Here is a 14,956-nt window from a genome sequence, read left to right as displayed (position 1 = left end):
GCCAACATTTTGATTCACTTTAATCAGTTGCAATTTGATTAACTATACTCTTAAATGATATAAATTGATTGTATAAAATGCACAGATCCCTTCTATGTGAACAAAAGTGGAGGCCATATACGTACAACAAATCGGTATAGTAGAACTATGTGATTTACGACGAATTTTGATCTCATTAGAAGCATTATACAATCATTTAGCTTTTCATTTTGAGATTATGATGATTATGATCAACTTTACAATCACACATGAAGGTTGATACAGCTTAATGTCCTCAATGATTTATAAAGTGAGTTGCATTCATATAGAATGTGGTAACAAAGAGTATTATGCAAATAAAAAATTAGGATAAAATTTCCATAATTCTCTGTTAGACACTTACGCCCAACCACACTGATAGATGTTTTTCATGGGTGAGGTTGGAATTAATTATTAAAATTACCTGCTACCATTTACTTCCAGTTTCGAACCTGAGAACTTCGTATTCCCAGCATCGCCGCTATGTACTCATCTATCTATACACTGTCAAGCAACGATTATTTTTAAACATTTTTATCTCTTTGTGATTACGATCTAGAAATACCATAATCCAATCTAAATATGGTACTCCAATGATACCTTCTATACCTGTCAAATCACTACCGACATTCTTCACACAAGCCACACAGCCTTCCGGAAGTCGCGCTTGTGCTCTGAAAATCTAGCGAAATCGTCCTAGCGCACCAGCTGCTGCTCGCTCAATGGGCCATTTACGCGACTTCCGGAGAGTTAATAAGTAATGCGTTCATTTTTATTGCTCAAATATTGAACGAGTTTAGCAGAGAATTTGTGAAGAGCTATAAAGAGGTGACCATTTTTTGAACGATTTTGCAGTTTAATCAAATTGCAAATTAATTTTTATTCAATGTTTCAAAATTGTCATTAATATTTCGGATTAACAATTTTGTTTTAAGTTGTAGTGGACTAATAAATAACTTCAAGTCAACATTGTAGTTCGATCATAAATTTGCATTTTATGTGAACATTTTACAACAAAACATAATTTTTGCTTGCACTATTTGTAATTTTGATGTAGTCTGTCATTATTTGTAATTTATTGTAAACTTTCAAATACGATTGCTGGTTTGCTGGGCAGACAGTTCAGCCAAATCTGACTATTTCAAATTAAATCAAATGCATAGGAACAATAATGGAAGCTTACCTTTTTTGGAAACGTTTGTATTAGTTGCTGTTCTGCAGCACATGAAAAAGCCAAAAACAATTATTTATTTGCTTCAGATATTTATGTGGTCACTGGAAAAGAAATCTGACATTTTAGACTGGTGGGGCGTATTATACCATCCTACCCAACTACTCCACTAACCATGAATATAGAATTTGGCAGACCTACTTTGCTGAAAATGAAGTAATTCAAATTATCAGCACGATTACCTAACCAATCCTGAAATACCAAAAGTTCAGTAATTGAGCTGAGAATTTGACAACTTCAAAGACTGATTTTCAACGAAGTAAATCTGTCAAATGGGTTAAATCCAAATTGCTGAGCTTTCAACATCTTGGATTGCTAAAATGTTCAGTTCAACTAAATTTTGCGACGTCGTGCGAAAATTGAGAAAGCTTCAAATCCCGGTTACCAAATAATAAATTACAATTAATTACTTCCTATAGTCTGCAATCTGTCTGATAATCAATTGACAGATATAACTTAATAAATTGAACCTGACACTTCACACACTCTTCTGGGGCACCTCGACAAAATGCGGTGTAAACCGTAACTCAAAATTTCCTGGACCAATCGTACTGAATTTTGCTTCTTCACATCATTGCCCAGGTAACTACAAAAGCTTTTTGCAAAATGCTTGATATTATTATTTTTTCAATAGCATTTTCATAGAAAATCGACCAAGAAATAAAAGCTCCATTAGTTACTTGTGGAGTGATGTTAAAAACAACTATGCAAATGTATCAATGATTGGTCCAGTAGATTTTGAGTTATGGTGTACACCGCAAAACCAGTTTTCGACGTGGCACCTGACTGAATAGACAATCTTTGCATCGAAAAAAAATTAAGGAATTCAATTTTTTTGCCGATAATACTTTACACAACCCCCTTAAGTTCCGACACGATTTAGGCGATTCTTCCGCATTCAACCTTTTGTGTCATTTTTCCAAGTCATTTCTCCAGTCTCAACTTTTACAACTTCTTTCAAACCCTGTGCATTTCTGTTCTATCACTAAGAATTAAACGACAATTTGTTCTACAGTGGAAATGCTAATCGTCCAAGATCTGATGGAAATTTATAAATAGTGAAACAATATAAGCAAGCTTCAATATTATTTAAATAATGATCAAAATGAGAATATTTGTAGCAGATTGCTTGCCGTCATAGTGTTACTTAGGTTGTATGGCATGGCTTTATTGACAATCTTTTATTTAATCTTAGTTTGGATTCTTTCGAAAGCAGTAAAAATATAAGAAAACATCCACTTGCTTATTGTGTTCTTTGTGAGAAGAGTAGAAGAAGTAGAAAAGGGTACACATTGTGATTATATATTCTTTTCTTTTCCTCTAGTTAAACTAACTAAAAAATTGTGGGTAAATTAAACAGCTTCACTCATTTTGATAGCCATAAGTAAACTAAAAAACGAAAATTTTTAGTTAATGCAGCTCTGCATCCAATTATAAAATTTCGTTCTACGATTAGTTTCAAAATGATTCAACTTCTGCTAACCTGCAATATAACTCTTCGACATGGCATTTTCAAATGAACGTGCAGCACCTTATGGATAGGACGAAAAAGAATATCAAAAAAATGACATTTAAAACTCGATTATACCAGTTTTTCGTACGGGATAAAACTTGCTTACTTGCCCTCATATGGTTTGTGTGCAACATGGGCCATAGTATTGCACATAAAGGTCGAAAAGTTTATTCAAATTATTGAGATGTATGCAAAAGGAATATGGCGCCCCTTTACACTGTTTTCATTTGGCTTCAGGATGCAGCCATTTCTGCAATGACAGGTACTAACGTGTTAGACCGGACTAAACTCAGGCCTAAAATCAAAGATAGTACCGTGCGGCGGTACCAACTAGCTTCAAGCTTACCGCTATTAGGTTATTAGTCCGCTTGATGTATTCTGGTAATGCGTAGAACAAATTGTAGCCTTTATAAAACAAGGTGTTCTGTGTACAAGATTTCTTAGTTTTTACGGCATTTATTTAGCAAGGGACTGGAAGGTGAAGTATATTTTTCAATATTTAGAGCCATAGTACTCAAGAGAGAGCAAGGTGTTGAAGGGAGAAAGTTTAGAAAAGCGTGGAAGGATCATATATACAAGCTTAGAGCTCACCGGCGACTTAACTTTTTGTCTGCTACCGTAGGAGTCAGGGTCTTTTGGCATTAGAAATGCGAATCACCTGAGTCTACGGCATGTCCGGACAAGCGTAAAGTAACTTGTTACTTCATGCTGTCGGAACCGACGAGTCGGTTGAAGAGAGTTTTATCGGCAAACAAGTTTATTTTCGCATTTTCCAAAATGTTTTTCATGTCGTTAATGTATAGGATAAACAAAAGTTGTCCTAGTACACTACCCTGTGGTACACCAAGGTTAATTTCGGCTTCCGATGATGTAGCGCGGTTGTACCTTGTAACTTGCGTACGTCTTTCTAAGTAACTGCGAAACCACTCAAGAGCATTTGTTTTTACACCATATTTCTCCAAAACACAACTGGCTTCAAACAAACGGTTTGACAGCAGTTAGGACCGAAACTAAGTTAGTTTTACCAGTTAGACACAAAGAAGTGAGAGAAACTACAGGAGATATAAGAATTTTAAAAACGAGTCAGGGCGTCAGAAGACCACGCCACGACTCTGTATACCTGTTCACAAATACAAAAACAAATAAAAAAAATATAATTCACTCTATCGTAAATGGGATTTATTGATATGAGCAACAATAAGCAATGTATACTTGCAAAACCAAAAACCACAAAATTGTTTCATCATAACACTCTGGAAACACTTGACTTGACAGTTTGCGAAAAGAAGAAAGTCAACATATAAATAAGAACCCGATTTCCTTGATATCCACTGAGAAGTCCACAAATTGTTTGAAAATCGTTCAACATGGGTTCAACGATGAACGTCTGATGAAGGGTTGTTTGGACGTCGTCCAACGTTGGTCCAAAGAACGTCTTTCATTGGACGGTTTTGAAACCGTTTTACCAGTTCTAGTTCCCGTCACGTTTCTTTACATTGCGGAAAATTGAAGTTCGAAGCGGTCTAATTTAAACGCTCAGATAAAAGTGTACTGTCGTGCTCTTTCAGTCATCTATGTAGAGGCAATAAATCTAGATTTTGGAGAATAATCGATTGAAGTTTCGTTGGTATTTCTGGTTGTAAACTGTGAATGAAATATTAAACTGTTCAACTCCCATCAAAACCCACACTAAATACCTTACTTATCGAAGCATCCAACAAAAGACGTAAATATGTATAGAACGCCAACCCGGCAATGAAATCAAAATTCAAATACAATGCTATTAATCAAATTATTCCACAAATTTGTCATATCAGCTAGTTTCGTTCGCTTTCCTCTGACTTCCTTATGGTTCAGCTTCTGACAGCTCCATATGAAATTTGCACCGCTTCTCACGTGCCACCCACCGTCATGTACCAACCTACCGTACCGGCGAGTATTATGTTATGGCCATACACAGAAGTAGGCCGTTCGATTCGAATAGGCAGACAGATAGCCAGTTGATCAAAGGAAGCTGGTCAACACGTGAGTTGGGGGGGGCAGGAATACCTACGATAAAGACCCAATAAATATTTATTTTTATTAAACCGCAGTTCTGTTTTCTTTATTCGTTTGCAATTTTTTTAGCCTCCATTTGCATTCGCTTCCCGTATTTTTCTCGGCCGGGTGGCTGGGGCTGGGTGGGTAAGACCGTCTGAGGTAAAAGCGGCGCTGAGTTGGTTGGCTGCGGCGGTGAGATGAGTGAAGAATTTTATCTTATTATACGATTCACACTCGTTTTGGCCATTTGCCAAATGGATAGCTCGCGACATTCGATGGTAAATTACCAGTTTTTTTTATTGCGCAAGTGGGCACTTGTGGTGTGTGAAATGCTTGATTGGTAAGTGCTTTGAACAAATGTAGGCTATTATTGATTAGTTTTTGGTTATATTGACGCGCCAAAAGCAAGCCGATGGAAGCTAATTAGTTTTTCACTCAGGTAAATTGACGTAATTCTTTTTAGACAATCTACAAAGGTCTAACGAATTTCAAAAGTTTTGAGAGAAAAATCGTCCTATCGGATCACCGAACTGCTGAAATAATCAACACCTAGCATGTAACAGTGAGGGAACAATTGCCGAATTTATTGCATAAGTGATTAGTACCAATTCTACACATAATGCAATATCGAGGGAGACCGGCCATATAGATCGAATTACGCAAGCGAAGCGGTGTCAGAGTAACAGCATGTTGAGGCAGGGATGCCATTATGCCAGATTTATCTGGCACAGCCAGAGATTTTGGCAGCTTCCAGACAAAAAGACAAATCTCTCATTCTGCCAGATTTTTAAGTTTTGGAAGCGGCTGCATACACATTTTGGAAATTTGGGTAAAAATGTCCCAAATTTTACAAAAATCGATTGAAGCACATTCTACGAAAACTAAAATATATGCCAAATTTCGATGACTATGAGGTCGCTGTCAAGTGCCAGATTTTGCCAGATATTTTTAATTGAACTGCCAGATTTTCTTTGAAAAATAGTGGCAACCCTGTGTTGAGGGCTGATACTTCTCACATCAAAACAAGCACGTTTTCTTAAAACCACATTTTTTAATCTTATGAACATTCTGGTACTGTGACTCATCTTATCCGGAAAAGGGGTATCGGAAAATCTCGTTCTCCCGTGAGTGAATGAGAATTACGATGCCTACAACCAAGGTTTATTGGGAACCTCATTGAAAACAGTTCTATATGAAATCCGTTAAATGGTTGATTTCCATTTATTTTGGTCAGAAACTGTTCTTTATAATACATTTTGCTTAAATACCGTCAACACTATTTGTCGCTTCTGAGGGGCTTCAGGCCATTTGGGTTCATGGGTAATAAAAATGTATTTTCAATAAAAAAAAATCTTGTATTCGTTTCTGAGGATTGATAAACCGTAGATATTGTTTAAATTATGGTTAAAATTAGTTTACAAAAACACCCTTTTCAGCACTCCAGTACTCGAATTGTAGAAACCAAAGAGTTGCATAAAGCATAACGTATTATAGATAGAAATAGCTATTATATAAAGCATAAATCAGATGTGGTCATTTTTTCTATCCCTTTTCGTATGCTTTCATTATGATTTTGGGATGAAGGACGTCTCGTGGAAATTATTTTGTTTTGCTTTCACATTAATAGTCGATAGAGTAAAAACTCATCTGAAGACCATACTACTCCATCATTCAGTGCTTTAGTTCCTAGAATTTGGATTTGCGAGAGATGAATCAAGATTTCAATTAAGTTTGGAGGTCATTCGGTCCAAAATGTATTTATTGCGTAATTTCTGAAACTAGTCGATTAGGTCACGATCTAGCCGAAGATTTCAGTTTCTGTCAGGGCCGGCGAAACACTTTTTTCCTGAGTGGGTAGTAAGATTCGGAGTGATTTCAACTCATAGTGACGAAAGTTCAGACATGGTGTTTGTTAGTGAAAGCGAAAATTTCCGGATAACACCTGGCTATTTGAAACCACCCTTTGTTAACGGACGGTGTGACCAACGGCTGAGCGAAAATGTGTTGGTTGATTACTGATACTGCAAATATTCCACAGCTAAGTACCAATTACTCTATTCTTTTGATTTCGTTGCATTAATTTTCTGTTTCCTCCGATAAAACCCATATGATAGTGTTGACTAATGGGAAGGTATCTCCGACAAGAAACAACTTCTCTGGCGCAATGGAGGTCGTTTTGAATATTTATCCGATGGCGAAATAATGCCGATAAATCTTCTTTTCGATATAAATTATATTCAACTAATTACAACAGGCCACTGGAAGGTCTGCTTCAGGACCGAATATAACCCATTTAACATCATCGATATATCACGTAAACTAACTAATCAACACTCGACCGTGTACGAAGAAGTATTTTGACTACGTACCCTCCTGGGAAGTAGAGATTGATGGTGTAGTTTTCGGGAGGGGTCTCAATTGCGAAATATCGGGTTGGCTCCTTCAAGAACCCTGCTTCAGTCAGTGAAAATTCTGGTTTGCAAGCAAATGCGTTCAGCAGTCATTACGAACAATTGGGCCATTCAGCTACCCAATGAAGAAACGTAGAAACCACGACTAATTTCTACGCTCCCTTGTCCACTAAAGAGCGAGAGCCTGACAATCCCATTGAGGGAAAATGTTCCAATGTGCCAATAAATATTCGATAAAGGAAAATCATTTCCTTTCCAAAGCTGCCTCGTAAAGGCCTGAGAGTGTCCTTTGATAGGTGCTAATATCGAAGTAAGTGGCTCCTCGTCTTGGAAATCTTAGAACCTAACAGGAATTTCTTCGTGGGACATCAAAAACCCTAAGTGTCTATATTTCATTCCCATGATTTTCCTAAGTTTAATACGAAGCATTCGGTTAACTTCCGATGTAGATCTTCAAAAATTTTATTACTATTAGCCAGGGCCGAGTTAATCCTCGGTACCAGATATTGAAGTTGTCGATTGTCAAGTCCGAATCAGAGACAGACATTGTACCGCTATACAGCGCACCTCAGTTGGTTCAAGACGACTTCAACTCCCAGGATATGCCATAGGGTTGTCTACACGTTGATAACCGATCTGTCTTACTGCATGACATTCGCGACAATTTCAATATGAGCATGGCTACTCCACCATCGCGGCCAAGCACGTTGAATTATTAACGTATTCGACCTCACTTAGTGATTGGAACAGCTACGCGTCCACTATATCCGAAACAATCGCATCAAAACAAGAAATTCCTTCGGTGGAAACATACAAGGTTTCAACTGGCTTGATTATCGACACTGCGATTGAAGATCAGACGAAACGAGATCCGGCGCATACAACAGTGGACGGTCTCTCACTTCGCGCTCAGAATTGTACGAGCAAAGCTTCTATAAGGATTTTTTGAATGTCAGAACGCCTGATTTTTTCCGAATATATGCGACGTTAGAAACGTAAATGAAAAACTTGATAAATGCTGAAAACGCGGTTATTGACACCGGTTTGTCGAAGGATTAACGAAAGAAATAATGTTTCAGCTGGTGGCTAGGTCCTACGTTGTGTATTCTATTCAACCGGAATGCATGGAACCAAGAATCCTTTTTCGGCGACAACAGCATTCCATATAGATCTACATTAAAACAATTGATGTTTCGCGATGAAATGATAATACTTTATTTAAACGTAATGCTCTTTGAACACACAAATTTATCTGACAGCAAAGATGCTCGCGCTAAGCATTGTAGTGCGCATATCACTGTAGCATTCGTTTGATGATGACAGCTAAGCATCGCTTCTATGCTAATTATTATGACAGTAGTGATGAGGGTGATCATAAAAGAAGCTGTGCTGCATACATTCTCCCCACAAAATTGATGGTTGTATATCAACGACCATGGCCACATTGTTAGTTTCAAGGATGCTCTCCATTCGATGGAGCGTGAAATGCACTCCTTGCATTTTCTGGGGAAAATATGGGAGTTTCTTAGTTCTTTACCTGATGAATCATATCAGATTACCTTAGATTGAATTATTTTGCATTGTTCCATTCCGGGTAATGAGAAGGCGGACACTTAGATTAGAATGGTAATGAGAAAAGGCGTACAGTTAGGCATTAGAAGGTGATATTCATGAAAGATCACGTAGCTTCAGCGACTTTTTCAGTACTTCTTGTCAGAGGACGCTCTACATTTCATGGAACAATGGAAGGTTAGGAATCCCAAAAGCATAAACAAGCCTTGGTTCAAGGTGATGGATAAGGCTCGTGACTTCATTCGGATGATATCTCGGGTCATGTCCAGTTATTATACATTGGATGAGCATCTCCGGTGTAGTGTAGTCGTGGAGAGCGGTCTCTGCGTTTATAATGACGATTATCGCAACATTAAACATGGTGTCTGGTCGTGCGCCTAGTGCCCTAGCGCTAGATCTCCGTTATACGAATCCCTTCGGCCTCGTTCCAGTCCCAGATGTGCTAGCTATCCTCGACTTCCCTATATGTCTCTCATTTATTTATTTATTTTATTTATTGGAGCAGGGAAAAACCCTCTTGAGATGAGAAAACATAAGTACTCTTTCTCAAATGGGCGCAAAACCTCCTCATCTTTTCGTACCAACAGATATGACATAATCCAAATTATACATAATTACTTATAGCTATATAAATTACATCCTAAAATAACACGTCTTATCTAATATTATAATAACAATAAGCGTTACGAACTATATATTAAACTACGGGTCATCTTTTTAAAATAACACTGTGTAGACGTCTAAGGGAAACACGGGACAAGTTTAAGTCAAAGGACGTGTAACATTGGTTGAAAATTTTGTACATGCTTGCCATCGGTTCGTTGGGCCCATAATTTGTTCTAGCAATGGGCGTAATGAGAAAAGAGTAGGCGCGGAGCGTCCTGCGTTGAGTTGGCTAAGGAGGCTGGGACAGTCTATATTATCCAAAAGTAAGTCGGTTATGAACATTGCTTTTGAGATGTTGCGCCGATCGCTGAGTGTTTCAAGACCAATCAGGTTGTAACGGTGCTCATAACTCGGGAGATTTATTGAATCTCTCCAAGGCAACTGACGCAGAGGTCTCTTCTACTGATGCTGAAATCAATTCCTCTTTTGCCTTTCTTATAATAAGCCTAATAGTGTTTCTCCTTGTTTCAATTGTTAATCAAATAATAGTTCGTGTTAAAAAACAAATTGTATATCTATTTTTTGAAAATATTTCTAACTGCATCCATTATTCTGCACTAAAATTTTTTCTACATATAGATCTGAATTCCTTGTTTTAAGACGTAGCTGTGTTTAAATACTTTCCCCCTATTATTACTAAAGAAATAAGTTTAAATTTTAAACAAATCCTAATTATTATACCATATTTCAAGAAATTTAAATTGTAAGCCAAAAGAAATTATTGTGCATTTGGAAATTTTAGACGCATGAATTTTGTGCGCAAGACAAATATGGGGTTAATTTCATGTTTTAGATTGTTCCAAACTTTCGAGTGGGTATTTCCCCTCTCTATTATTTTCGAGTGGGTAGTACTACCCATACTACCCACGCTATCCGCCGGCCCTGGTTTCTGTCAATCTTGATATTTATTGACACGGCGCGGTTTTAAATTGCAACATCTAGGAAAACAAAAGGAAGGAAGAGCATGGAGGGATAAGGGTCTCGTATTCAGTTAGAAGATATTGAATTAAAGAGAGTTTGTATTTTGTAACTAAAGTTCGAGTTCCGGTGCAAATGAACGGAATATTTTCAAGTCAGACTTTACACACTTCGCGTGATTAAAGAGTTTATTGATGAATCAAACAAAAAAAAAATATCGGTCCAAAATGAATACCTTGTCGGACATTAGTATGCATTACCTGAAAGTTTAAATTAATGGTTACAATTTTAGCGAACGCCGCTTGTTCAAAAAAAAAATAATAGCACTGATCAAGCCTGATTCAAAGTTGAAAATGAACAAAGGTGACATTCAAAGATGATGCTTTTACTAAGTTATTTTGTCTGATAGTTTGGCAACCAGGAAAATTGTGTAAACAGCGAGTGACTTGTAGTTTTAAAAAATGCTTGACGGATTCGTTTTTCGAAATATTTTACTAAATACTCAATCATGCAATTCGGAACGCATTGATTTACGTTACTGAGCCTGTCTACAGGTTTTTCATTACATAGAGAGGATATATTAGTGAATTCAGTCGATGAGTAATATCAATATTGCCACAAAGTTGACTACATTGCTGATGCAATTCAAACTTAATATTTATGACGAATATCACGATATTAGGAGAAAACGAGTCGAAATGTTTATAATTTTCAGTCTTTGCATCTACCTTGATTGTCAATGTGTTTAAATTTACTCGTATTTTATTTGCATCATGGAAATTATTTAATATGTATGTATATAAAGCATTCACTATTCGTACGTATACTTTAGTTCAATCATAATACTCCCCACACTTTACTTCCGATATCCGCCATATTTGTTTACATTGCTCGTTTGGAACCGTTGTTTTGGGTTCGATTGGAACTTTTGGCTTCAGTCTTCGCGCATCCACAGAGAACAGACATCCATGATCGAACAAAAATATTTAAAAAACGTGTGTAAACATTTGAATTAATATATGATAAACACTAGCGCCGCCACACCAACGTATCCCAACTATCCGTCAAATCTATTCCGGAACCGGTTCGAAATCCTGAATGGTTTCAGTATGGAATCTTGCTGAAAGAAAACAACCGATTCCAACTCTATCGGTTGATGCATTTGAGCTGGAATTCATGTCATGGATGTCCGAACCGGTTCCGGTCTAGTTTGACGGGGTAGAGAAATAACCGCTGTCAATTCTGTCGAACTCAGCACGAAAAAACATGACGACAGTAGCGCACCTGGTTTGGATACCCAACTACCTTCGAAACCGTTAGAGATTTTACACAAGTTGAATGCTGAAGATGGACGTCTGTTCTCTGTGGCGCATCTCTAAACACCTCCGGTGACACCAACCTTGTGTAGCTTCTTGTTCAAATTCCAAAAAGGAATATTTTTACGCAAGCAACTGAATGAATTGAAGCCCAAACACAACTGTTTATTTTGTTGGTCTAGCTGCAAGAGAACCTTAACTTTTAAGTACGATCCACCCGGCTTCCGTAACCGGTACGGAACGTCAAGATTAGTTACATGCAGTTAAATGGAGGCATTCACACACAACATCAACGGCACGGAACGTTTTGACGCGTACGGCACGTGTGAACGAGCACAAAAGTATTAAACTTATCCTGACTGAACGGTGACGCTCCGTTGACGTTGACAGAAGCTGACGTTACGTCGGTATTGGGCTTTATTCGTTCAGTAAGCAAACCTTCTATATCGACATTTCTGACATTTCAATTGTCGATATAATTTCATATCGATGATGTTTAATCGATTATGCACTGCATAACAAATCTAGCCAAACATGTCAAATGGTCATAAGTGCAAATGACAGTTTCTCTTTGTTTACTTTCTCTTTCGCTAATAACTCGGCAGTTTATACGTTTGTTACTCAACTCTTAGCAGAATAACTTAGTCGAAATCAGACTTTTTCTATATATCCTGAAACAATATTGGAAATTTTTTAGATGACGCCGTAATAATCGAAAAAGAAAAAAAAACAAAGAGAGGCTCTCATTTGCACTAAGGATTATTTAACATGTTTGTCGAGAAATATATGCAGCGTTTGCATATTTTCTACTTCAGTCTCTTTTATTCTGTTGTGTTTTTTATACATTTTCTGGTATATACTTATAGTATGCATTCTACGAGTAGTTAAAGTTATAAAGTTCTTCATATTACATTATATCATTTAATTTTCCTTACGCGTCCTACTAATGTACGATTTTTTTAATTAATAGTTTCTAATTCATAACAAACCTATAGTGCCGGGCCTAAAAGATAGGTAGTAGTAGCTCAAAACGGTCATTTAACAATACGCCTATAGTTCCAATTCCAAACAAAACATCTATAGGTTCCATCCATCTCGTTAGTATTACTGAAAAGAAGTTGAAATTTCAGCAAAAAAATCAATTTTGCAATTTAAGATTGCCTAAAAGTCGTGTGGCATCCGGCGGCTTGAAGTATTTCAGCCAAGAATTAATCCACTGAGTTCCTGCTTCCATGTCGTAAGAGACGACTGACAATAAGAGTCTTCAAGTCGAGGTATTTCTCCGTGACTAGGACTGAATGGATGGCATGACTAAAATAAGCCAGTCTCGCACGGAGGCTAGTGGGTTTTACCCACTTTAGTTTTCTACAAAGAAGGCATGACAAATCCACGTGAAATGCCTTTTGCATGTATACTTGTGAACAGTGCTATTGATGCATGTCTTATATCCGACCTCACAACTCGCTATTATTATGCTCCGACGGTCAATATGACTGTTGATAACATAAGTAAGAAATACGTCTATTGTACGGCATATTTGCCGTATAATGAACCATCACCTTCTGATGATTTCAAAAGGGTTGTATGCTATTTTGGCAGAAATGGGTTTCCTCTCATAATTAGTAGTGATGCAAACACCCAAGACGATCAATTTGTGATGCAAACACCCAAGATATCGATTTGAGACGCACTGAATTGATTGAATACTTAAGCAGTACAAATCTGCACATACTTAATGTAAAGGTGCTATAACCTAGACTCATTAGTCAGGACAGTGTCAAATACCAATGTCCCATTTCAGGATCTTATCACCAAAGGAGCGATACTAATACTCTCAGCTAAGTTACTCCGATTCTTTATTGAAGACTCCGGCTTCTCGTTAAAAATCATACACATTGAACTCCATTGGACTATATCTGATGTGCTTTCGGTCCGCTAAGTAACAGATACCTCGAAAGAACGCTCACGCAAATCTCAGATTTGTGATTGCCTGTCTAATGAAAGCAATTGGAATTACTGGTGACAAGTGTTTTATGAAGAACTACCACGCCTACATGCCCACTCACAACGTTGAGATCGACGGTGTAGCCCCCCGAATATAGACAACACTTTGGTATATGTAAACAAATGTTTCGAAGATTTGCAAAAAAATAAAAATAAAGGAAATTACAAGACTATTTCCTCTACGTGACAAATTAACCCTTGTGAAGGCAAGCTAAAATCCTAACATTAAAGGGCAAGCCGGGCCTCTCAGGCCCGTCTAAATTCAAACTCCTTTTTGCCATTCTCATATAGAAAGGTTATGCAATCGGTCGAAATTTCGACTTTTTAACCGAGACCCGCAGGGCCAAATCTCTTATACCATTCGACTCAGTTCGTCGAGATCGTAAAATGTCTGTATGTGTGTGTGTATGTATGTATGTATGGATGTATGTATGTGGCAAACAATCTCACCGATTTTTCTTTGAGGTGGCTGGACCGATTTGTACAAATTTAGTCTCAAATGAAAGGTGCAGCCTTCCCATCGGTCGCTATTGATTTTTTTATTGATCTGACTTTCGGTTCTGGAGTTACGTGTTGAAGAGTACAATCACACAGCAAATTTCCATAGAAACTGATACCACCATGATGTCCAAATGATGCAATATATATTAAACTTGGCTTTGCATGTCTAGATAATTAATGACCTACCGACCTTCGGCACTTCGACTACATTGGCCAGCTATGGCGGTTCTTGATGCCCCGGGGGAACTTACCAAGTTCCTAAGATAATGTCATACCTATTTCTCAGCGAATTCTTTACCGATTTTTACAAACTTGGTTTCAAATGAAAGGCACAGCATTCCCATTGGCTGCTGTTGAATTTCTAATTGATCCGATTTCCGGTTCCGGAATTAAAGGATGATGAGTACGAACACGCAGCAAATCCCGATTTCAGCGTATAAGGCGATGGATGTAAAAAGGTCCAAAAGGTGAGTACTCGGAAGATCACGTCGACTATCGATTGGTTCTGAGCTCTATTTCGTTTGAACACGACCAATAAATGTTTCTGGGTTGCTATTAGTTTCTTCTGATGCATAACCGGAGTACATATTCATATTTTTCTGCATCAGGTTCATCGTCGGAAGCAATATCATTCACATCTTCTTCCTCGCTTTGCAAATCAGTTTCGGAATCGTCTGCTGTTGAATTTGCTCGAATTTCTTTCATTATTTCAGATTCTTTGAGACGATTGAAAACATGGGGCATATCGTTCTTATAGCCATTTCAA

This window comes from Topomyia yanbarensis, chromosome 3, assembly GCF_030247195.1.
Source record: "Topomyia yanbarensis strain Yona2022 chromosome 3, ASM3024719v1, whole genome shotgun sequence".
In the NCBI taxonomy this organism is placed as follows: domain Eukaryota; kingdom Metazoa; phylum Arthropoda; class Insecta; order Diptera; family Culicidae; genus Topomyia; species Topomyia yanbarensis.
The sequence above is the reverse complement of the archived record's forward strand: the minus strand, read 5'-3'. Positions refer to the sequence as shown.